Consider the following 24,554-nt stretch of genomic DNA (forward strand, 5'->3'; position numbering starts at 1 on the left):
CTTATGTTGGTAGTTTGGGGGAGTTGTTTATAAGCCTTAATTTCCTTATTTGCAAAATAAGAATGATAGTGGCACTTACTCCAATGTGTTAAGAGGGTGCCATGAGCTACTACATGCATAATAATTACAAAAGTGCCTTGCACACAGGAGTGCTCAGTAAGCAGTAGTACTATTTTTTTTAATCTTTATTGGAGTATAATTGCTTTATGATGTTGTGTTAGTTTCTGGGAGGCTCAAGAGGGAGGGGATATGGGGATATATGTATATATACAGTAGTACTATTAATGATGATAAATATTTCCTGATCCTATTGTGCCTATGGCCCTGGCTCTTAAAGTACATTAAGAAGCTGACCTCTTGTTTATAGCAAATTTTGTCTACAACAGAAGGAACATTCATCACAAAAGACCTGCCACTAGCTGTTTCAGGAATAATCTGGGCTCCAACGATCCTGGACCAAGGAACTCTGAGAAGATGTAATGTAAGAGGCAAAATGCTCAGTTGTTCTTTGTCTTGTTAATGTACTTGTATAGTGGGTACTTGTTTAGATAACAGGTGTAGCTGAAGCCCTGTGATGGTAAATTAATCCCTTATGTATTCTACCAGATAAAAGTCTGTGGCAGCCCAGCCCAGGAGTTAAATTTCCTTTAGGATTAAAGAATTGTAGAGAGCAGAAATACCCCACAAATCTTCACTCACTTTTTAGTAAAAAAGACAGTCTTTTGGTTTAATAATGGGCACAGCTAAAAATTTAACTCTAGGCTTCTATACGGAGCAAACCGGAAATCACAACATTTTTTTTAAATACTATTTTTTAAAATAACTTATTTATTTTTTATTTATTTACTTTGGGTTGCACTGGGTCTGCGTTGCTGTGCGCAGGGTTTCTCTAGCTGCCATGAGCGGGGGCTACTCTTCATTGCGGTGTGCGGGCTTCTCACTGCGGCGGCTTCTTTTGCTGTGGAGCACGGGCTCTAGGCGCGGGGGCTTCAGTAGTTGTGGCACACGGGCGCAGTAGTTGTGGCTCACGGGCTCTAGAGCGCAGGCTCAGTAGTTGTGGTGCACAGGCTTAGTTGCTCCGCGGCATGTGGGATCTTCCCGGACCAGGGTTCGAACCCTTGTTCTTGGCATTGGCAGGCGGGTTCTTAACCACTGTGCCACCAGGGAAGTCCCCACAACACTTAACCAGCATTCATTTGGAACTCCACTTTAGAGGGTAAGTTGTAATTTAGCTGATTACTAAGAAGTGTTTAAAGAACCCCCTTCGTCAACTTAGCTCGTGCAGATACCCAGCTGGCTTCTAGGTGCAGTGTGTCTGTGGCTGCCCTTCAGAAGTGCGGTGCTAATTATTTCATTAGCTCCTACCCTCAGAATTCCTTAAGAATTTAAGAGCTCCTAAGATATGTTTGGCTGCTGAAGCTCCCACCTCACCTGCTCTGTGTGGATTAGTGCTACAACATGGAGAAGTGGACTTCTCACCTTCATCTCTATTACAAACCGAGCATCTGAGGACCCCCTCCGTATTGCTCAAATGCCCCCATCCCATCAAATTTTAACTCACTAAGATACATACACAATTTGAACACACTTGGTTTTATGCACGTGTTCTGATAATACACATTATGCTACACATTCATAAGTAGCTCCTCCAGAAGTGAAGATCAGAGGCTTCCGCTCGTCATTGACTAACTACAGTGATGCTGAGGGGGACAGGAGGTGTGGAAGAGATAAGTAAAGCCCGAAGGTTCTTGGGTCACAGAGGTGGACAGCTCATTGCAGAGAGGGAGGCTGACCTTCAAGACGCCTAACACAGACTGTGCTTTGGGGCTCTGGGAACCACCGACTCTCCGCTCCACCTCTTACTGTCCCGTCACAACACGTGGAAACCTGGAGATAATGAAATGCCTCTGTGCTTGTAGGAGCATCTACCATGTCATCTCCTGGTGTCAGGAGATCCGTGCTCTCGTCTTTCCTCTGTCTCTAACCAGCCAGTCATTTACCTCTGGGTTTTTGTTAGTGTTTTAATGTAGAAAAAAATGGAAACCTCTACCTGGTGCAATTTCTCAGCTTCTAGTCTGAGTCAGAGGAAGGAGAAAAGCACTCAGATTTAAATGCCACTACGTGCCAGGCTTTTTATAGATACAATTTCATTTCATCTAGATGCAAATCTGTGAGATAACTGTTTAGTCACTATTTCATAGATGAGAAAGTGAAGTTCAGAGTCCAGTTGCCTGTTTCCCTCTCTCCAGATGGCACACTCACATCCTCTCTGACCACCCGAGACAAGAGCACTTGTCACTCTCCAGGTGCCTATTTGGGGCTTTTCATAGTCTGGTACTTTAGTGCTCCCATAATACCTGTGCTTATTTCTATCATTACATCACAACACTTTGTAATATTCTGGTTGAATACATGTGTCTCCTACTCCTTCAGGGCAGATGCTCTTAATTACCTTTGCATGACCAGGTTTTGTACTGCCAAGCATATAGTAAGTGTTCAGTAAACATTTTAAAGTAACATTTGTTTCACTGCAGCACTATTTACAATAGCCAAGACATGGAAGCAACCTAAATGTTCACTGATAGACAAATGCATAAAGAAGATGTGGTGTATATATATACAATGGAATATTAGTCATAAAAAAACAACAAAATAATGCCACTTGCAGCAACATGGATGGACCTAGAGATTACCAAACTAAGTGAAATGAACCAGAAAGAGAAAGACAAATATCATATGATAGCGTTTATGTATGGAATCTAAAAACAATGATACAAATGGACTTATTTACAAAACAGAAAGAGACTCACAGACATAGAAAACAAACCTAAACAAACCAAAGGGAAAAGAGGGGGAGGGACAAATTAGGAGCTTGAGACTAACATATACACACGACTACATATAAAATATATAACCAAGAAGGACTTACTGTATAGCACAGGGAGCCATACTCAGTATCTTGTCATAACCTACAAGGGAAAAGAATTTGAAAAAGAAGAGATATATACATATATATGTATAACTGAGTCACTTTGCTGTACAGCTGAAACTAACACAACATTGTAAATCAACTCTACTTCAATGAAAAATAAACAAATAAAATTTAAAAATTAAAAAGAAATAAAGTAACATTTGTTAGGTTATGTGTGTATTTTTTTAGCCTGGAAAAATAGGAAGAAAATTTAAGTGATTCTTAATCCTATCACTCAGATAACACTAGTAACCTTAAAATAATAATAAATGTATTACATGTACCTTATTTTTAAAAATCCAAATAGTACCCAAAATGGAAAATAAAAGTTTCTCTTCCTCCGTAAACCCCAATTCCTTTCCATAAAGGAGTCAGACTAAAAATAAAAGTTCCCTTCCCTGGATATCTTTCTAAACAATGTATATACATGCATACACGTATAAACATACATACATACATCTGTATGCATGTGTGAGTGTGTACTCAGTATATGCATGGTCTAGAAAAAAGTATATACAGACGTGCATTTAGCAGGCTAAATACATTGATCTGTACTTTGCTTTTTCACTTAATAGTATAATTTGGAGTTCTCATACCAGGTGAGAGAGAGCTACATCATGTTTTCAGCCTATGCATACCAAAGTATTTCATGATATGAATATTCCACACTTCATTTAACCAGGCCTCAACTACTGAATGATTAGGTTGTTGGCAGCTCCACCCCAACACCCCAGTGATTTCTACAATAACCACCTTTCTCCAAGCACCATGATATCCTTTTGTATCCCTAGCCATATCTTGGCATTGACAATGTTGATGATGCTTAAATTATGCCCTACAAAAATGTCAACAATCTTTTGTCAAAAAGCTCATTCTGGAAGCTGAAAAACAACCTAGTGTAGTTAACAGTATTATGATTGTGCAAGTCTTGTTTATTGCAGAGCCAGATAGCGGTCTAGGATTATAATTCCTTCTTTACACATGATGACAGTCTGACGTATCACCTTGGTTAGGCTACAGCCTGCCCCCAGTTATTCAATCAAACACAAATCTAGGTGTTACTGTGAAGGTATTTTGTAGATGTGATTAAAGTCCATAATCAGTTGACTTTAAGTAGAGGTTGTGTAGATAATCTGGGTGGGTCTGAATCAATCAATTGAAAGCTTAAGAGGGGCCCAGCTGCCCTGCCTGATGGCTTGCCCTTTGGATTTTGGACTTGCCTAGCTAGCCACCATATGTGCATATCCCAATAGCTCGCAAAAAATCTCTTAATATATATCTCTTACTGGTTTTGTTTCTCTCGTTGAACCCTGACAGATACACAGGCCCAATGTCGCAAATCTTACAGCACTCAATATAGGCTTATTTCAAGCACCCAGATCAAGTGGATTCTCTTTTCTTATACTTCGTCAATAGCTTAAATCTATGCTTCATTTTATTTTACTTCCTATCTGGATTATGATTTTTTTAATATGTTTGCTTTTCCTAAAGTCTCTAATTGACTTTCTTTTCTCTTGCTGACAAAAGAAATACATACTTTCTTTACCATGTTGTTATAATCATCCAGCCACTTAATCATTCTATTGCTTGATGCATTTCCATTTTCTTTCATGAAGACATTGTTTTTGGATTTTTTTTTGCATATTTCTGCTTAATTTTGGCCTGCTGCACAGCTGTCATACTGGAATTTCTTTTATTTACATTTCTCCATTTCTCGTTACTTACATCTTCTTCTTTCTTGGCTTCTACTCAAGTTTTTCTGGAGTAAATACTCAGCCTCCTCAGAAAGGGACCATAGGAGGTAAATTTTAAGTTTCAGAACATTTCAGAAGGCCTTTTCCTCTCCAGCTCCATTTGACTGATAGTATAACTGATTATAGAATTTAGGTTCAAAATAATTTCTCCCAAAACCTCTGCCTTCTAACATTCAGTGTTGCCATTAAGAAGTCTGCTGACTGGCTAGTTTTGGTCTCTATGACTTTTTTTTTTCTTTGAAGTCTTTGAGAATTGTCTCTTTACCTTCTTGTTTTGTTTTGTTTTTAATATTTATTTATTTTTTTTATTTGGCTGCTCCAGGTCTTAGTTGTGGCATGCAGGATCTAGTTCCCTGACCAGGGATCTAACCTGGGCACCCTGCAATGGGAGCGTGGAGTCTTAACCACTGGACCACCAGGAAAGTCCCACCTTTACCTTCATTTTTCTGGAATTTTACCTGTGTTGATATGGATCTTTCTGGAAATTAACATGATGTGTCAGTGTGGTTCTTTCTGGAACTTTACATGATTTGTGACAGCCCAGATCTTTCTTCATTTAGGCTAGTCTGCACTAGAAAGGCCCTTAGAATCCCCAAACACATCTCTTTATAGCCTTGGAAATGCTGTTACTTCTATGTATCAATATCATTGTCTTGCCCTCCTTCCTTTTCTCTGTAGGTTCTTTCTGGAGCTCCACTTGGAAGGTGTGTCTCTTGAATCCGCTTTATTCTCATTCTCCTTAACCTCTCACTCAGATTTTCCATGTCTTTGATGTTTTGCTCTGTGGTCTGGGAGATATTATTAATAGTTTCTTCCAGCCCTTTATTGGATTTTTAATTTTAGCCACCAGGTGTTTACTTTCCAAGAGCTTTCATATCTTTAAAAATACTATTTTTTATGATACGCTTTTGTTATCTTATGGTTACAATATCTTCCCAAAGGGCTATGAGGTTACTAATTGGAGCTTTTTTTTTTTTTTTTAAGGTTTTCTTTTTTTTTAACTTAGCTTGTTTTTGACACTCACTGTTCTATTTGTTCATTTTGGTCTTTCTCTTCAGTGCCGCTGTTTTTATCATATGTTTAGTAAATGAGGGACAGGGTTAATTTTTCTAAAGAGTTGTCTATTGCTGCTTTTTATATTGGACAATTTTCCACTGGGTCTGTTCCATGAATGGGAAGGCTAACTGGGAGTATGTAATGGGTGAAGCTTGTAAGTGAGCAGGTTGCTATAGGGTGAGCAGGTAAGAAACCATATTTTTCTAGTCCATCCATTTTCTCCATTCCCTTAGATGACTATTTCAAATATTTCCCTCTCTTCTCAAACCTCTAAGACCTCCTTCCTCATCTTACTGTTGGCTGGTGATCTTGTTTCCTGTTTCACTGAGAAAAGGGCAGCACTCAGTAGAATGTTCATATGCTTTCCCCAACATTACTTCTACATACCTATGGGTTCCTATGCTCTTGACTCCTTTTCTCCAGTTATTGTGGATGAGCTATCTATTCATCAGCTAAGACCAACTCTTCCACTTGTGAAAATCCTGTTGGTGCTAATGTCACTATATATTTAGAATCTGACTACTTCTCACCACCCCCACTGCTACCATCCCGGTCCAAGCCACCATCATGGTTTATTTCAAGACTCCCCCCCTTTTAGTTCATGGTTTCTTCCTTATCACTCAGAGCTTATTCTCAATGCAGCAGACAACACGATGCTGTCAAAATTCAATTATAGCGTGGCATTTCTTCATCAAAAAGCCTCCAGGGGCTTGCCATGTCATCATAAAACCCTGAATCTTTACTATGCATGTATGATGTATGATGATTTAACTCTCCATCACCTCTCTGAGGTCATCCCCCACGATTTTCCCCCTCATTTACTCCAATTCAGCAGCAGCAGTGGCCTCCAGGCTATTTCTGGAACACACCTGGCCGCCTGGCGTCTCAGAGTCTCCACCCCTGCTCTTTGCCCACATGTAGAAATGGCTTACACCTTCACTTCTAGATCTTTATTGAAAACTCACATTTTTAAGACAAGTTTCTTGCATCACGTTGGGGTTTTGGATCCCCACAATCTAAATATTTTTTATTTTAATATGTAAATTTATACAATTAGCTTTTATTTACATAAAAGATTTATAGGATCTTAATTCTACCTTGTTACTTTTTTTTTTCTTAAAGTCTTCTCTTTTTTCGGGACTTCCCTTGGTGGTGCAGTGGTTAAGAATCTGTCTGCCAGTGCAGGGGACACAGGTTCGAGCCCTGGTCCAGGAAGATCCCACATGCCGCGGAGCAACTAAGCCTGTGCACCACAACTACTGAGCCTGCGCTCTAGAGCCTGTGAGCCACAACTACTGAGCCCACGTGCCACAACTACTGAAGCCTGTGTGCCTAGAGCCCGTGCTCTGCAACAAGAGAAGCCACCACAATGAGAAGCCCGTGCACCGCAACAAAGAGTAGCCCCTGCTCGCCGCAGCTAGAGAAAGCCCACATGAAGCAACGAACACCCAAAGCAACCATAAATAAATAAATTTATTTAAAAAAAAAGTCTGCTCTTTTATCTGTTTTCCTATATAATCTCTGGTTTCTTTGTTTTGAGGGTGGGTGCCATCCTTCTGGTTTTAGGGGGTTTATAGTTAGTCCTTCTATTGTCCCTGCTTGTACCTTTGTTCCCTTACATCCTCCAGTTTTCTCAGAGGGTCTTGGCTTGTGTACTTTCTCTTATGTATTTGTCTTCTGTTTTTATAAATTCTTGCTCATTGTTGGGGATAATTAGCTCCCAGCGATTAGCATCATTCCACTGTTCTGTCTGTTTTTTTCCAGTCTCTGGTGGGGAGTCTTGTCCCTCCATCCTTACGCACCTACACCCTGGAATGACAGCATAGCTCTCAGTCTGCCTCTCCCCACATTGAGGGCAATGAGTAAATTTTGTAGGATTGTTTCATTTGTCCTTTCTTTTGCCCCCTCCCAACCTCAGGTAGTATTTCTGGAAAAAAGGACATGAGTGGAGGGCATTCCAATCCCGTCATAATGCACCAAGCTATGCAGAATCTTGGGATCTTCCATCTTATTTCTCTGACTGGCACTTTTCAAAGGTTATGGCTTAGAGTTTCCTTTTATTGCTGATGGGAAAGTTTTTTATTTTAATTTTTTATCTATTGCATTGTTTGGTGGAGATAGAATTTATAATTTCCCCATAATGTTGCTCTTTTACCCTGGAAGAAAATGAATGTCCTTTGGAAGAAACAGTGGGGTGAAGTTGATGGGTGTGTCCTAGGTCTGTCTGCTGAGTTTGGCATCAGACCTATGATGGTGGTAGCTGCCACCAGGGGTTCATGGTGCCCACTTAGGTGACTTATCAGTCAGTTGTACTCTCTCTTAGAAGGAAAACTTTTTTCCTATAAAGATAACTCTTTATTATCAATCTGTTGAAACATGAAAATGCTTCCCATTGCTACTTAAAACATGCAAAACTGAGAAAGTTAAGGTGGAGGCTAAATAAATAGAAATACAACTTGAATTGATTCAAGATAGTAACTGTGTCTTGGCAACTCTCAATATTTGAAAACTACTGCTTGATTGAAACCTGGCTGTCAGGTCCAGGGAGATGATCTAAGTTTTCCTTGAGCTGTCTCCAGGTTTAGGGCCTGGATGGATGCACATGGCATCTGAAGTTAAAGGTAGCTTTGTATGGATAGCTTCCCGCATGACTTTTCCCAGAGTCTGCTCTAACAGAGGTTTAACGTGGTGCAGCTTCCAGAGTTAAACTATTACTCCTCCATAGACAAATCGCTAGTCTGGGATAAAATTTGGAATCTCCTTTAGCATTAACTTTCTAATGCAAAATTTTTCCTCTTCAATAAAATGATGTGTTTTTTTCCCTAAAACTCTTTACATCCCACATAAGTTTACTTGGGTAATTAATTGGGAGGGGGGCGGCTGTTCCTCACCACAAATATTATTTCAGCAAAGGTTTTGTAAATGAGGGAGCCATTGAGTCCAATCATAATGTGACCCATCAAAGTAGAGGGCTGACCACTTCCTTTTTTTTCTATACCATATTATTTGAATTTAACAAAAGCTTACGTTGGGCCATTTTAAAAACATTATTTGACAATGCTGACTGTATGGACTAAACGTTTGTGTCTCCACAAAATTCATATGTTAAAGCCCTAACCCCCAATGGGAGGGTATTAGGATGTGCAGCCTTTGGGAGATGATTCGGTTTAGATGAGGTCATGGAGGTGGGGCCCTAATGGTGGGATTAGTGCCCTCATAAGGAGAGAAAGATAACCCCTCTCTCTCTCCCTCCCTCTCTCTCTCTCTCTGCACTGATATTTTAAAAACTAAAATGTGGAAGATTTATATTTATCTCTTTTTACATTTCCTACTCTTATTAATCTTTTCATTTACATAAATCTTTTTATTATAACTTTTTCATTGTTCCCAAGGTGAGTCTTGTAAGTTAAAGACCTGAGGGAGGGGCCTCAGTCTTAGACTGGGCTGGAAAACAAAAATTTGCCTAACAGCCCAAACACGGGGGATGAAATGCAGATTGCATAAGACAGATTGGATAAACCAGGTTCACTAAGAAATCGGTATACTTCTAAGTTTCTGGTTCTGCATATCTTCACCTACTGAAATTCCATCACAAAGCATTCAAGTAATTTGCAGCCTAAAGAGCTGATTTGCCCATCTGACTATATGTTCTGTGTTGTAGTGAAGGAGAGTATAACATGTGATCCAGGGTGCATGAAGGGTGTAGAAAAAGGACACACCTAGCCTACTCAGATTCTCATCTCAGCCCTGCTGTGTGACCTTGTGTAACTTATACAATATCTCTGAGCACGGATTATTTTGATCTGTATGATGCAGAACTTTGCTCCAAAGTCCCTTCCAGCCCTTTCTGGTGTATAAATGTGATTGGAGATGCCAGCATGTTCCAAAGGAGAGCAGGACAAAGGTGTACAAAGGAGCCTTTTCGATGCATGAATAACTAAGAAAGGAGAGAGCGATTTTGCAGCAAACAGCCCCACCTGCTCTCTACCCTGAGCCACCTGAGTCAGTTCCTGCTGCTGTCAACACATCCCAGAGGGTCCCCCGAATTTCTGGGGGATGTAAGAGAGGTGCATACATTCCAGCCCCTTTCTGCTGATTCTGGGATTGTACAGCAAGCTGCAGCCATTATTTTTATTGCTGATGCCACTTCCTATCGAAACAATTTGGTGCTAATAAGCCCCTATAATAGTAAGCAATGGTTTGGCTGAAAAATTGTCACTAAATACCATTCAAGGCTTTGTTGCTTCTTGGGCATATTGCTAATTATTCCGCATATGAAATAATACCCAGAGGCCCACTGAATGCTAGTAACCAGGGTTTCTTCATGTTCCTGAAGCCTGATGCTGGGTGTGATTAGGAATGTCAAGGCTCTAATCCAGTAAACGATTGCTGCCTCATAGTCTCAACTTCTACAAAATCACAGCCTTCTGCAAGTTGTACCGGAGCTCAGACAAATCAAGGCGTCCATCTCGTGCCAGAATTAGTGGAGGAGCTGTGGTGTGGGTGAGGGTCTCCTTGGAGCTCCCCAGGAGAGCTTCTGGGGTGAACAGAGAGGCAGTGTTTGTAGGGGGCTGGAGTGAAATCACGAGGTCTGGCAGGACCACCTCATAACTGGATCGATGCTATAGTCCCAGCAAGGAAAAGCAAGGTTGTTAATACAAGGGGAGTAAATAAATACTGGGGGCAGGGTGAAGGTGGGGAGATTAGAATATCCACATCCAGAGCAGTCTATGCAGACTTTGTTTTCAACTGATCAAGGAAGCAGGTGGTCGTGTCTTCCAACTCCTGACACAGTGCCACCCCCACCCTCAGTTTCTCTGGGGCCCAAGGAGTGTGGTGCTCACTCCTCCTCATCCTCAGGATGCTTCAATTGGCCTAAAGGCCATGCTGGGACTCACAGGGCTTTGATCACACTGGGACTCACAGGGAACTAAGGCAGGATCCTACGGAGGAGCACAGGGTCATGGAACTAACATATGCTTCCTACATATGTTCTCTGGACATTTTACTTCTCGATTTACATATTTTTTTCCTGAATGGTCTCAAATACTCCTATTACTTTATTTACCATCTGTATGCTGACAGCTTTCAAATCTCTGTCTTTAGCCCAGCTTTCTCTCCTGAACCACAAACTCAAATACCCAAATTTCTACCCCGTGAGCAAAAGTTAAACCCAGTATTGATGATGCCACAGGAATCCTTTTACACAGGGAATGTAAACATGCATAATTTTGGAGGTTAATCTGGCCATACTACCAAATCTAAAATTAGGCATAATATTTGAACCTAACTTTCCACTTACAGGTATCTATTCTATAAAATATTCCATTTACATGACACAACTAAAGTAATCAACGTGGGGGTGGGGGATGGATTAATTAGGAGTTTGGGATTAGCAGATACAAACTACTGTATATAAAATAGATGAACAACAAGGTCCTACTGTATAGCACAGGGAACTGTATTCAATATCCTGTAATAAACCATAATGGAAAAGAATATGAAAAAGAATATATATAACTGAATCACTATGCTGTACACCAGAAACTAATACAGTATTGTAAGTCAACTATACTTCAATTTTAAAAATTTTTAAATAAACTTATTGAAGCAGAAAATAAAATGGTGGTTTCCAAGGGATTGGGGGAGGGGAGGTGTTGCTCAATGAGCATCGAGTTACTGTTACACAAGAGGAATAAGTTCTAGAGATCTGCTGTACGACATCATGCCTATAGTTACCAATATGGTACCATGCAAGCAAAAATTTCTTAAGAAGTTAGATCTTGCATTGTGTTCTTACCACACACACAAATAAAAAACAAAACAAAGGGACAAGAAAATGTTTGGTGGTGATAGAGATGTTTATTACCATGGTTCTTGTGATGGTATCATGGGTGTCTGCACATATCTAAATTAATCAGATTGTGTCCATTAAATATGGGCAGTTTTTTTGTATATCAATTATACCCTAAGAAAGCTGTTTAAAAAAAAAAAAGAACTGGAAAAATATGCACAAAAGTGTGCAAAGATGTATGTATAAGATTATTTTTTGCAGGATTTTCTACAAAAGTGCAAAATGGGAAATAGTCTAAGTAACTACCCCAAATGGATAGGAGTCAACAAAAATTTTCCTGTTAAAGGCCAGATAATAGATGTTTCTGGCTTTGCAGGGCAGTTTTTCTCACAACTACTCTACTCTGCCCTTGTAGTGTAAAGGCAACCATAGATGAAATGTAAATGAATGGACTTGGCTGTGTTCTAATAAAAAAAAAAAAAAAGAGGTGGACTGGAGTTTACCTGTAGGCTGCAGTTTGCTGACCCGTGATGTAAGGGTTTTCTTTCAGCCCCCCCAGATAGGGCAGGCCAAAGTGTCTGGTGGTTAATGCTACCAGGCACAACCATCATCCAATGATCGAGAGGATTTGGAGGATAAACACTCCAGGTTCCTTGCCCTTTGGAGGGGAAGCAACTTGAGATTCCTGTGAGGACTGAGTCTGAGTTGCCTACAGCAGCAACTTGCCCATTAACATAACCTCAATTGGCTTTTTTCCTTTCCCTGCCTCAGTCCTCACTCCCTGAGGGGACTTTCTGAGATCGTTCAGATCTTTCTGAACCACTTGAACTCAAATTTTTGTCTCAGAATTTGTTTCTGGGGGAAACCCAGCCCAAAATGGTGGATTAAAGAAGTGGTCCTAGGAAGCAGAACCTCAGGATGGGTTTCTGAGGTTGGATCCCTCTCCAACCATATGACAATAAGGGCCCTATTTCTACTTCTGATGTTAAGGAGGTATGGTCAAAAGCACCATCATGCGGTAGGATCACCTTTACTAAGATTCTCAGCTATGCTTTTTTGGGATAGAATGATAGGTGGAAGGGGTGCTTGAAAAATATAGGCACAGTAGTAATGATAAGGATTACAGAGTTGGGTGTTGTTTACTGCCATAGAAGCTCTACGGGAAGAAAATAACAGAAGCAGGTCAAACAATTATCAACTTACAGCATGGGGAGAATGCCAGAAATTATCCACAGCAATTTTTTTTTTTTTTTTTTTTTTGCGGTATGTGGGCCTCTCACTGCTGTGGCCTCTCCCGTTGCGGAGCACAGGCTCCGGATGCGCAGGCTCAGTGGCCATGGCTCACGGGCCCAGCCGGTCCGCGGCATGTGGGATCTTCCCGGACCGGGGCACGAACCCGCGTCCCCTGCATCGGCAGGCGGACTCTCAACCACTGCGCCACCAGGGAAGCCCTCCACAGCAATAGTTAAAGGGACTCTCATCTCCTGCAAGCAGAGGGCACACTATGCTAAAAATCAGACCCAAGGCTTCATTAGAAGAGCGGCAAAATTATAAAGAGGCTGAATGCACAACCCAGTATGTCTCCTGTGCTGATTATTGAGAACTCTGAACCACTATAGTCCTCTGAATTCCATAGGTCAACAGGAGTGGCTTTCTCCTCTTGCTAGAGGAGATTGACCTTATTACCTGGAGATCACCAACGGGGACTCATAAGGAACATGCCTTAAAAGAGTAAGCTTGTCCTTCTCAAGATCTGCCTCTGCTTTCTCTCATTGTTTCAAGCCCAATAATAAGAATCAAGATTCAGCATGACTCAAGCAAGAAAGTGCTATTCCTGTTGCTTGAAGAAAGTGATTGTTTTCCAAAAGAGCTGCAGGGCATGGCTCATGTGTACTGGAATGATTTGACAGAACATAGGTGGGTTCCAGAGGGTGTTGGACCAAAGAAGCTGACATCTAAAGGTAAGAGTAGAAAGTTTATTGACATAGAAGTATACTCTCCATTGACTGTAGACTTAACATTCTGGTGATGATACTAGGAACTGGGCAAAAAATGTTGGAATGGCTCCTTCTTGAAGTTTGGAAACAGTGTTGTTTTATGGAAGATGAAGCAGAGATACTGGAATTGACTTGGCATAGTTTTGAGGAAAATATCAATAGGCTCGGAGGCACGCATGCTAGAATGGATTTTTAAGGAAGACCAGACAACTCACCAGCTGACTGTATTCCCTGGGAGGATCCAAGGAAGAGGACTTTCAGTAAAGAAATAAGGAATGTGCTAGCGTAAGGGACTCCATCCTTGGTAAGGAGCTCAGTGGTAGCTTCCTCCATAGCCCAGGGTTGATAGTTGGAGATGCTGCAGTAGAACTAGGCTCCTTAGGACCCATGGAAATGACAGGATTCCAGAATAGCAGATGCAAGGTCGTGGCTTGTAACCATCAGAGGCATGGTGGATTTATGATCATAATGGATAGTAATGCTGGAATACCAACTAGGAGGCCTCAGACTGCTGGGCTCTGCGGCAGAGAGTAATAGACCGTGGTATTACTAGGGGCAGCTTGCTGGGGAGCCAACAAGGGTACTGCTTGGTTTATAGACCCAAACTAGACCAAGGGCAGATGATCAGAAGGCTGAAGTTGGCTGCCTAGTGAAATATAATAATCCCTCATCCAGTTTCCAGATCTGAGCCAGTTCTCAGATCCAGAATCCTGTGATTGAGAGAGATACTAGATTCTCTTGCAGAAAATCCTACGAAGACTCAGAAAGTATATATAGTACTAATTGCCCCAATCCTTCTCCAAAGGGACCTACACTGCAGAAATGGGAAATACCCATACAATAAACATTGCACTGAGCACTGCAGAAAGTGAAGTACCCACATATTTCAAGAGCTCTTGGGGGCTTCCCTGGTGGCGCAGTGCTTGAGAGTCCGCCTGCCGATGCAGGGGACACGGGTTCATGCCCCGGTCCGGGAAGATCCCACATGCCACGGGGCGGCTGGGCCCGTGAGCCATGGCCGCTGAGCCTGCGCGTCCGGAGCCTGTGCTCCGCAACGGGAGAGGCCACAACAGTGAGAGGCCCGCATACCAAAGAAAAAAGCAAAAAAAAAAAAGAGCTCTTGGATCCAGGGTTTGAGCTGACACTAATACCAGAGAAACCAAAGCACCATCTTGATGACCTTGTTAAGAGTGGGTGAGTAAAAACTAGGTGATAAATGGAGTCTTGGCCCAAGTCCACTCCATAAATGCCCAATGAGTCTGCCAACCCACACTGTGATAATATTCATGGGTTCTGAGCGCTTAATCGTGTTGGATATACTTAGCAGCTGGAAGAACCCTCACATTGGTTCCTGACCTGCAGAGTGAAAGCTATTACAGTAGAAAGGGCCAAGTGGATGCCCTGAAACTGCTCACCATTCCAGCCAAGATGGTAAATTAGAAGCAATAACTCATCCCAGCTGAAATGGCAGAAACTAGGGCTACATTAAGAGACTGAAAGGTTGCAGAGGTGGTTGTCCCCATATCTCCGTTTGATTCTCTGGTATGACTTCTGCAAAAACCAGATGGATCATAAAGGAGGAAGGTAAACCTGTGTAAATATAACTCACTAAACAGTAGATCCAGTTATAGCTGCTTTGTATCCTTACTGGAACAGACCTACACTAAGGGAGGCTCTTGGTGTGTAGCTATCATATTGTATCATATTGTACTGTATCGTATCGTATTGTATTGTACTGTATTGTATCGTATGGTATCGTACTGTATTGTATCATATCGTATTGTGTTGTACTGTATTGCATAAAGGGATGTTGCTGTGGACAGAAATTAGAGAGTTGACGCACTAAACCCAACACAGGGGTGGTTCTAAAATAGTGGTAGGGGAAAAACCTCTCGGGGGGCAGAGCTTAGAGCAGTACACCAGGCCATCAGAGAGCAGTGACCTGAGAAAAGGATATATCCAGATTCCTTGGTGGTGGCAAACGTCCAACTGGACATAAAAAGAACTGCTTTATTTATTTTATTTTTGGCTGCATCAGGTCTTAGTTGCAGAATCATTGCAGTGCTCGGGCTTTTCTCTAGTTGAGGCGCATGGGCTTAGTTGCTCCGTGGCATGTGGGATCTTAGTTCTCCGACCAGGGATCGAACCCACGTCCCCTGCATTGCAAGGTGGATTCTTTTTTTTTTTTTTTTCTTTTTTTTTTTTTTTTTGCGGTACGCGGGCCTCTCACTGTTGTGGTCTCTCCCGTTGCGGAGCACAGGCTCCGGACGTGCAGGCTCAGCGGCCATGGCTCACGGGCCCAGCAGCTCCGCGGCATGTGGGATCTTCCCGGACCGGGGCACGAACCCGTGTCCCCTGCATCGGCAGGCGGACTCGCTACCACTGCGCCACCAGGGAAGCCCGCAAGGTGGATTCTTAACCACTGGACCACCAGGGAAGTGCCAGAAGAACTGCTTTAAAACACTGGTAATAAACATCTAGGAATTAATTTTTCTAAAAAACACCATTCACTATGAGATGCTTTGGAATAAATTTAAGAAGAAAGGCACATACATCTTAAAATTTACCAAATCTTACTGAAAAACATAAAACAAGATCCAAATATATAGAAATAACCATGATAATAATAATAACAACCAGCACTAATACAACACTTATATGGCAAATATTACAGTAAATGCTTTACTTATCGTGGTTTTGGATGGGAATACTTAAATGTCACCCAATGTCCATTTTCTCTAAATTAATGTTTAAATTTACTGTAATCTAATGAGGATCCCCACAGGCATTTTTTTTTTTTTTTTTTTGCGGTACACGGGCCTCTCACTGTTGTGGCCTCTCCCGTTGCAGAGCACAGGCTCCGGACGCGCAGGCTCAGCGGCCATCGCTCACGGGCCCAGCCGCTCCATGGCATGTGGGATCCTCCCGGACCGGGGCACGAACCCGTGTCCCCTGCATCGGCAGGCGGACTCTCAACCACTGCGCCACCAGGGAAGCCCCCCACAGGCATTTTTAAATTGTATAAACTACTTTAAATTTTCATTCAGCAGAATAAATTCCTGAGAACAGACAACAAACACGCAAAAGAAGCCTAGTGAGGAGAGCTGTCTTAACAGTCAATGTAATCAAATCAACGTTGGTTTTTACAGAAACATACAAGTAGGTAAGCGAAACAGAATTGAGACTGAATTATATATACATAATATATACTTACATATATAGCGATGAATGTAGTACTTTAATTTACTGGGGGGAAATCATGGTTTATTTAATTGGTATGCTTCATGAAGTTTGGGCACAGAGAAGTAGAATGGGAGATACCTAGACAGGTCTGCCCCATGAAGGCAGATCTTTCAGTGGGTTGTTTATCCATCAGAGGGGGGGAGCAGGGAGAGAATGACCTTGAAGGCATGAAGAATGTTAACACAGTGACCATTCCCACTAATATGTGTGGACCAAAAGGTATCTCCAGGGATTGTTCAACCAGATTAGGGACTCTATCATCTGTGTGCGAGGAAAGGTCTATGGAAGGTAGAGGGGAAAACCACAAAGGCGACTGTCAGAAGGGTAAGTATGAAGTGGGTGCTAAAGTCTTGCTTCCTCCGTGAGAACGGAAGGAAGGCTTGGCAGAGTGGCAAAACCATCCCCTCAACTTCGACTTGCACTATTTTTCTTCCTTTAACCCAGTGGTTCACACACACACAAACCGTTAGAACCAATCAATGAATTCAATAAAGTTGGCAGGATACAAACTCAACATAGAAAAATCAGTTGCATTTCTACACACTAACAATAAATTATCAAAAAAGGAAATTAAGAAAAGAATCTCATTTGCAATAACTTCAAAAGAATAAAAGGCTTAGGAATAAACTTAACCAAGGAGGAAAAAGACATGTACCCTGAAAACTACGTAACACTGATGCAAGAAATTAAAGAAGACACAGACGAATGGAAAGACATCCCGTGTTCTCACAGTGGAAGGCTTACTGTTGTTAAAGCGTCTAGCCTGAGCTAATATATCACCCGGGTGGATAATATCAGAGGATAGAGTATGATATTATACGATTTGTGTTTATCAGCTTTCGTTTCACTTCTGGAACAACTCACACTGATTTCCCTGCAGGAATGTCTTTCCCTTTCTCTCTCCCCTCCTTTCTTATTCTATCTGGTGGCTTTTTGGTTCCCATTTCCCCTCTACCCTGTCCCTGCTTTTGTTTATTTTCCCCTGCTGCCTTATAATCTTTATTTACTTAAGGCATCCATGAGTGACCTTTTTTACTTATTCCAGAGAAAGAGGAAGAGAACGGAGTCAGATGGTATGAGAAGAGCAGAGGTGGGAAGATTCAGAGGGTGAGAGGAAGAAGACATGGGCACCTGTGTGTGCCCCTGTGACAGTCAAAGGCATCACATGGGCCTCTCATATCTCCTGAAATGTACACAAGGAATCTCAGTGAGTAGGACAGTTGTTGTTGTTGAAAATCTGTGAGCAAATTTCCAAGGCTGGCAACGACAGGTTCTCATCTTCTAGAGAGAACATCCCAGTTGTGTAGAAGCTCCCTCAAGAGATTCTTAAGAGCTGGACCTGGCCCATCATCACCCACCAAGAGGCCAGAAGGCATCCAGGGAGGAAGTTGGGGATGAGAACGCTATGACTTTCCTCTCTCCCTGCCATGCTTCACCCCACCCTAAATCAGCAGAGGGACTGCACCAAAGGAACTATTGGCAGAAATACAGGTGTTCACAAATAGTAAGATTAAGGTCTCATTCCAGTTGGATATTCTCTGTTCCTATGAAAAAAGGTGTGGGATTGGGGAAGGGGGAGACAATTGGAGCTCAACGGCGGATGGCAGGGTGCAGAGAGCAGTCAGCAGTGGAGCGGTCGACTCACCCATCGGTCGTGGCAAGAAAGTGCTGGTTTCCCAGGGCCTGGGCTTAAGTGGTCTTGTTGTGATAAGGAAGCACAAATCTGCCTGCATCTTAGATCTGTTTCTTTTACTTTAACCTTTGTAACCTATTGCTTTTGCTTCCAGTTAAGAATGTTGCCTATAGCCTGAAATATACAAATCTCAAGGCTCTGACTAAGGGTATCACGGTTTTCCATTCATACAGAGATAAAAAGTTGCAGAACAGAGAATAACATTTGTCTTGCTGGAGGTTTACAGGAACATCAAGAACAAAGAATTGGGCTTCCCTGGTGGCGCAGTGGTTGAGAATCTGCCTGCCAATGCAGGGGACACGGGTTCCAGCCCTGGTCTGGGAGGATCCCACATGCCGCGGAGCGGCTAGGCCCGTGAGCCACAACTACTGAGCCTGTGCGTCTGGAGCCCATGCTCCACAACAAGAGAGGCCACGATAGTGAGAGGCCCACGCACCGTGATGAAGAGTGGCCCCCGCTTGCCACAACTAGAGAAAGCCCTCGCACAGAAACGAAGACTCAACACAGCCAAAATAAAGAAATAAATTAATAAACTCCTACCCCCAACGTCTTCTTTAAAAAAAAAAAAAAGAACAAAGGATTTCTACACCACGAAGTTTGCCACAAACAACCACACCCCTCCCCTCGCCTTGCTTTTAAAAACGCTTTGCTGAAACCCTTCCGGGAGTTCAGGGTCTGGGGGGCATGAACCACCTGTCTCCTTGCATGGCCCTGCCGTAAACCTTTCTCCGCTCCAAACTCTGACATTTCAGTATTGGTGGCACGGGGCACATGGACTTGCATTCGGTAACACTGTTGCTCTGCCCCAGACGACTACTTGACCTAAACAAAAACTTTTAGATGTCCCCAAAGGAGCAGAAGCTCAGGGAGCCCAAAACCGTCAGCCAGAGCAAATCCCCGCCTCATGGCTTCTCAAAGAGCTCTCTCCCCAGCCCCCTCCTCTCCCAGACCCAGGAGAGAGCCACCAGGAGACCCCGAGACAGCTGAGATACAGCTATGCGGCAGCAGCCACCTTAAAAACTGTGTTTCCTCCTCTTCTCACCCTGCATGCAAATCTCAACACATGAGGGGAGGAAGAAGAGGAACGAAGAGAAAAGTCTACTGACTCTGCCCACGTTGAGGCCCCGGCTGAAGCCTGACCAACTCCAGAGGAGAGAGGAGGTGAGCAGAGGTTGGGATGAGATTGAAGTCCTGGTGCTTCTTTACTATCAGACAGTGACCAGAGACTAAGGGATCTGACAGAGACGTTCGTTAAGGGACACAAAGGGGATATTTGGCACAGTTTTTTTGAAGGAAGTGATTGGACAGAAAAACAAATTTGTGTTGATCCCACTCCCAGTTCAAACTTGGCTCAAATTAGAGTACTAATAGAGATAATGATCATTTATATTTACAGAGTGCCATGTGCCTGGGGCTGTGCCAAGCACAGAGGTTGTGGCCTAGCTTTGATGTGGACCCTGCCTTGAGATCACTGCAGGGACCCGCTGAGACTCAAGATTCGGAAGCAGGCCAATCCTGCCTCGAAGACCACGCTCTTTTCCAAAACAGCCACCCCTGGGCAGGTGCGTTGTGGCTTCAGGTGGTGGCAGGTATATGGGGAAGCTGAAGTCTGGGGCCATTGGCAACTCTGGCTTGAACAGCCTCACCTGTTCATCCCAGGTGCTATAACAGAGTTATTTATTTCTCTGGGATCCATGTGTGGAAAAAGTAGGGCGAGCATTACTCCAGAGGAAAGGCAGGGACTGAACTCACAATTATTAAGCATCTTTTTCACATGCCGGGCACAGTGTTGGGAGGATCCTGTGTGTCATCCCTTTTGACCTTCCTAATAACCCTGAAAAAGACGAGACTGGTGCAGTAAGAATGCAGGTTCAGAGAGGTTAAGTAACTTGACCACAGCACTGTGTTTTGTGTCCCCGGGTCTTAACTTCTAAAGGTGACTGGGTGATGAAAGAGTGGTCAAGTCATTGAAAGAAAAATTCAATGTGAACAGGATTTAAAATTGATGACTGAACTTTTTTTTTAATCATAAAAGCATTACACACACACACACACACACACACACACACACAACTATGTTTTCTTCATCACCAAACATAGGCATTCTACCAGACACTGATGGGGATGGCCCTCCTCCTTTGAAATTAATTAAAAACACTATAATAAACTTTATTTGTAGCAATGCTTTTTCTAATGCCAGGATTAACTTTCATGGTTTGGCTTTTTTTCCTTTCCTTTTATTTCAGCATCATATTATGCTTTGAAGTCCTGAAGTGACAGAAAAGCCAGAATATCGATGGCCAATATTTAAGAAGCACTTCATTTTCTGCCAGGCACTGCTCTCAACACTTTTCATGTACTGCTTCATCTAGTCCTTACTGCTGTATAGTATAAACCTAGCGCTATACACTGTATTACCTCTGTTTAATGGATGAGGAAACTGAGGCACAGAGGGGTTAACTTGCTCGAGGCCATACAACTAGTAATTGGGCAGAGGTGAGATTCAAATGCATAGCTGCCTGGCCCCAAGAGCCCACTTCTTGGTTACAATGCTACACGGCATCACAAAGTAAAAGTCAACACTTTTGGAAATGGAAAATGGGAAGACTGAAGGGTAAAGTAGCCCCCAGACAGGCAGAATTGAAAAGATTTCCGCCTAACGCGAGCAGAAAACTGAAATTATACTAATTAGACAGATAGGGCTGAAGCTTAGTGGGAAGTTACTTTTGCTCGTCAAAAGAAAATACCTCCCTCTGGCCCCGCGTATGCTTACTGCAATTAAACAGAGTACACAAACGTACGTATAAAATTTCGAGGTTTAGGGCTTCCCTGGTGGCGCAGTGGTTGAGAGTCTGCCGGTCAATGCAGGGGACACGGGTTCGAGCCCTGGTCTGGGAAGATCCCACATGCCGCTGAGTAACTGGGCCCGTGAGCCACGACTGCTGAGCCTGCGCGTCTGGAGCCTGTGCTCCGCAACAAGAGAGGCCGCGACAGTGAGAGGCCCGCGCACCGCGATGAAGAGTGGCCCCCGCTTGCCACAACTAGAGAAAGCCCTCGCACAGAAACGAAGACCCAACACAGCAAAAATAAATAAATAAATAAATTTATTAAAAAAAAAAGTTTCCAGGTTTATAAGCCTTTTACAATGATAAAATTTAGAAATCAAATAAGAACAAAATAAAGAATTCATCTCAAAGTACTTACATAAATGTCATGGGCTAGGTGATGCCTTGCTGAAACTAAATTGCCATATCCAGTGTGACAATGGTCCCAAGTGCCACAGGAAGGGCCCTCTGAACACACACACCTAGACTACCTTGTGCTATGTGACTGCTCAGTCCTCCTACCCACCTTCTGCCCTAGGGCTTTGGCAAAACCTTTGTTCACACAGAGAGCCAGGGCACCACATGGCCTCACTTGCTGGGAGTGCCTCCATTTTGTATGGAAGTAAACTGTTGTTCTTTATTTAGTAACTTACACAATGAAAGAAACACTACTTATGGGGACACTGACATTGCATTTTTCCTAAGAAAGGGAAAACTAATGCAACAAAATGAGCTTTTCTCGGGTTCTCATCAGGGTTCATTTTATTGCGTTTGGCACCCAGTTTTAACAAACTTTGTTATCTGGCTTCTCAGTCTATAGCAGAATGGAAGCAGCAAATTAAAAGAAGGGAGAAATACCGCCATAGTCAAGAAGAGTGAAAACAGTAAGAAATGCCTGCTGAAGGCAAGAAAGAACAATATCAATCATGAGGCCATTTAGCATCAGCCCCAAATGCCCCAAATACAACCGGTCCCATTATAAAACAATACAATAACTGACCCTCCCGGTGACGACTCTGAGTCATAAAGGAAAGCTTAAATGGTTCCCTTCACTCTACATAAGATGTTAGACAATGTAAAATGCATTTGTAGAAGATGCTCAATGGAAACGACTGAAGTAAGAAAGGGTGACGACATGGAGGTCAAGCTCCCTAAACTGGCCCATTCAGAACAGACCAGCTCCCGAGACATCATAATGGTGGAGGACTGTTAGAATCATAATGTCTCATCTGCACATGCTCTCTCGTGTTAGAACGTAAGGAACTTGAACTGGGGATCTATTTCTGGCTTCTGTGATACCTAAAATAGCCTTGTCATTCATAGTGGGAACCACATGCTGTCATCATCATAATCACACTGTACTGTCCCAGGAGCCCCACTTGTGAGTCCTTAGAACAAGCCTGCAGAGTGGTCCTGTGTTTAGCCCCATGGTGTGGTTCTGTGAGCGTCCACCTGGCCAGGCTGGACTACATTTCCCAGAGTCCCCTCACAGAGTGTTTCCGGTTGGGATGGGCCATGGGATTTGAGGGCAGAAGTGAAGCGGGGGGGTGGGAGTGGGGCTGGCATTTTGTTTTCACTCTTTCACATGGCACGTTGGCGTGGGGCAGCTGTGGGTCTTGCAGCTGCTCCACCTTCCCCTGGACCCTCCTTCGGCTCTGCATTTCCTGCTGTCAGGTGTGTGTTTAGCTGTGTGATGAAGGGGGACAGCTTCTCTTGCAGGACACCCGCTTCACTGAAGTTGGAGGCAGCGCGAACACAGGCTCAGGTTGGTTTTAGCGGGTTCCTCTTCATGTCCATGGCTTCCAACTCGACCCTGTTCTTCTCTGCTTACATCTGTCTGCCTGCTCTGCAGATCTCAAGTACCAGCATTGGAAAAAAAGGCAAGGACTTTGCAGAAACTGTTTAGCCAGATCCCACGATTGAAAACACCAAATCTTGGATAGATAGGTAGGTATGTAGGTAGATAAATAGATAGATAGATGATAGATAGAGTGGTTCTGCTTCTCTGAGTCCTAACTAACTGATAGACCCCATTTTACAGACGAGGAAAGTCAGGCTCAGGGAGCATAAGTAACTTGTGTGGGACCACAAAGCAAGTGACGGGGGGGAGCCAGGGTTAGAATGCAGTCTGACTCCAGCACTCTTGTTCTCACTCATTAGGCTACAGGGCCTTTCTAATAAAAATTCACTAAATGAATGAATTCAAGTAAATAAAGCATCTGAAATGGTAGGCGCTTCAAAGTCAAGAAGTCACTTCCTTTCTCGAGTACCTACTTGGTGCCCAGAGAACCTGGTCCGGGCAGTGGGCAAACCAGCGGCTCTAGAATCCAGTTTATGAACTATCACCATGGGCCCTTTCAATCCCATCTATGATTAAACAATTACCAGTCAGATCTAGCCAGAGCTGTAAGCATGCCTTTCTCATCTTTGAAAACACTTTTAGAAGCATCCCCACAGACACAACTGTCTAGTATAATGTGGAGGCAAAGATAAACATGCATACATTAGTGTCAGAAAGGGCTCTGGGGCAGTGATTTTATTTTCCATTCAATGTGCTTCAGTTAGTGAAATACATGACTAGTCATTTCTACTTAAAGTAACAACAGAGAAGATTAATCCAGACATGCCGTATCTTTTGAATAGAGGCATGCAATTTGCATATACCAATGTTGCTAAACTCTAAAAAACAACTTGACATTTACTTTTATTTAGGATTTTTCAATGGAGATGTACCTCACTTATCCTACTATGGGAATTTCTAATGTCAGGGTAAATGCTCTGACCTGGACTCAGAAGATCTCAGGTCTAATCCTGGATGTACCATTAATAGCTGTGCAACCCTGGGCAAAGCACTCCCCTTCTCTGGGCTTCAGGTGGTACATCTATGAAATGAAGGTCTCTAAATTACATCCAGGGGCCTTTCTGACTCTTTGTAACATCTTCCAACTTGGCTGATCATTGCATTTGCCATCCAGGTACAGGACAATCAAATGAGAACTTAAAGTTTTATAACATATGTTCCTTCCAGGAAGTATGCGAAAATCAAACAAAAACAAATTGGTCATATGTAAATCCAATCCTAAAGTGATAAGAGTACTAACTCTTCACATGGACCTGATCTTCTAAGGACTGCCCCCCAACTAGGAGATCTTGCAAGATCTTTTGGATGGACAACTGAGTAAAATCCTATCTGATTAATTCTTGAACCTCAAGGAACGCCC

The sequence above is a fragment of the Hyperoodon ampullatus genome (assembly GCF_949752795.1).
Source record: "Hyperoodon ampullatus genome assembly, chromosome: 19".
NCBI classification, from domain to species: Eukaryota; Metazoa; Chordata; class Mammalia; order Artiodactyla; family Ziphiidae; genus Hyperoodon; species Hyperoodon ampullatus.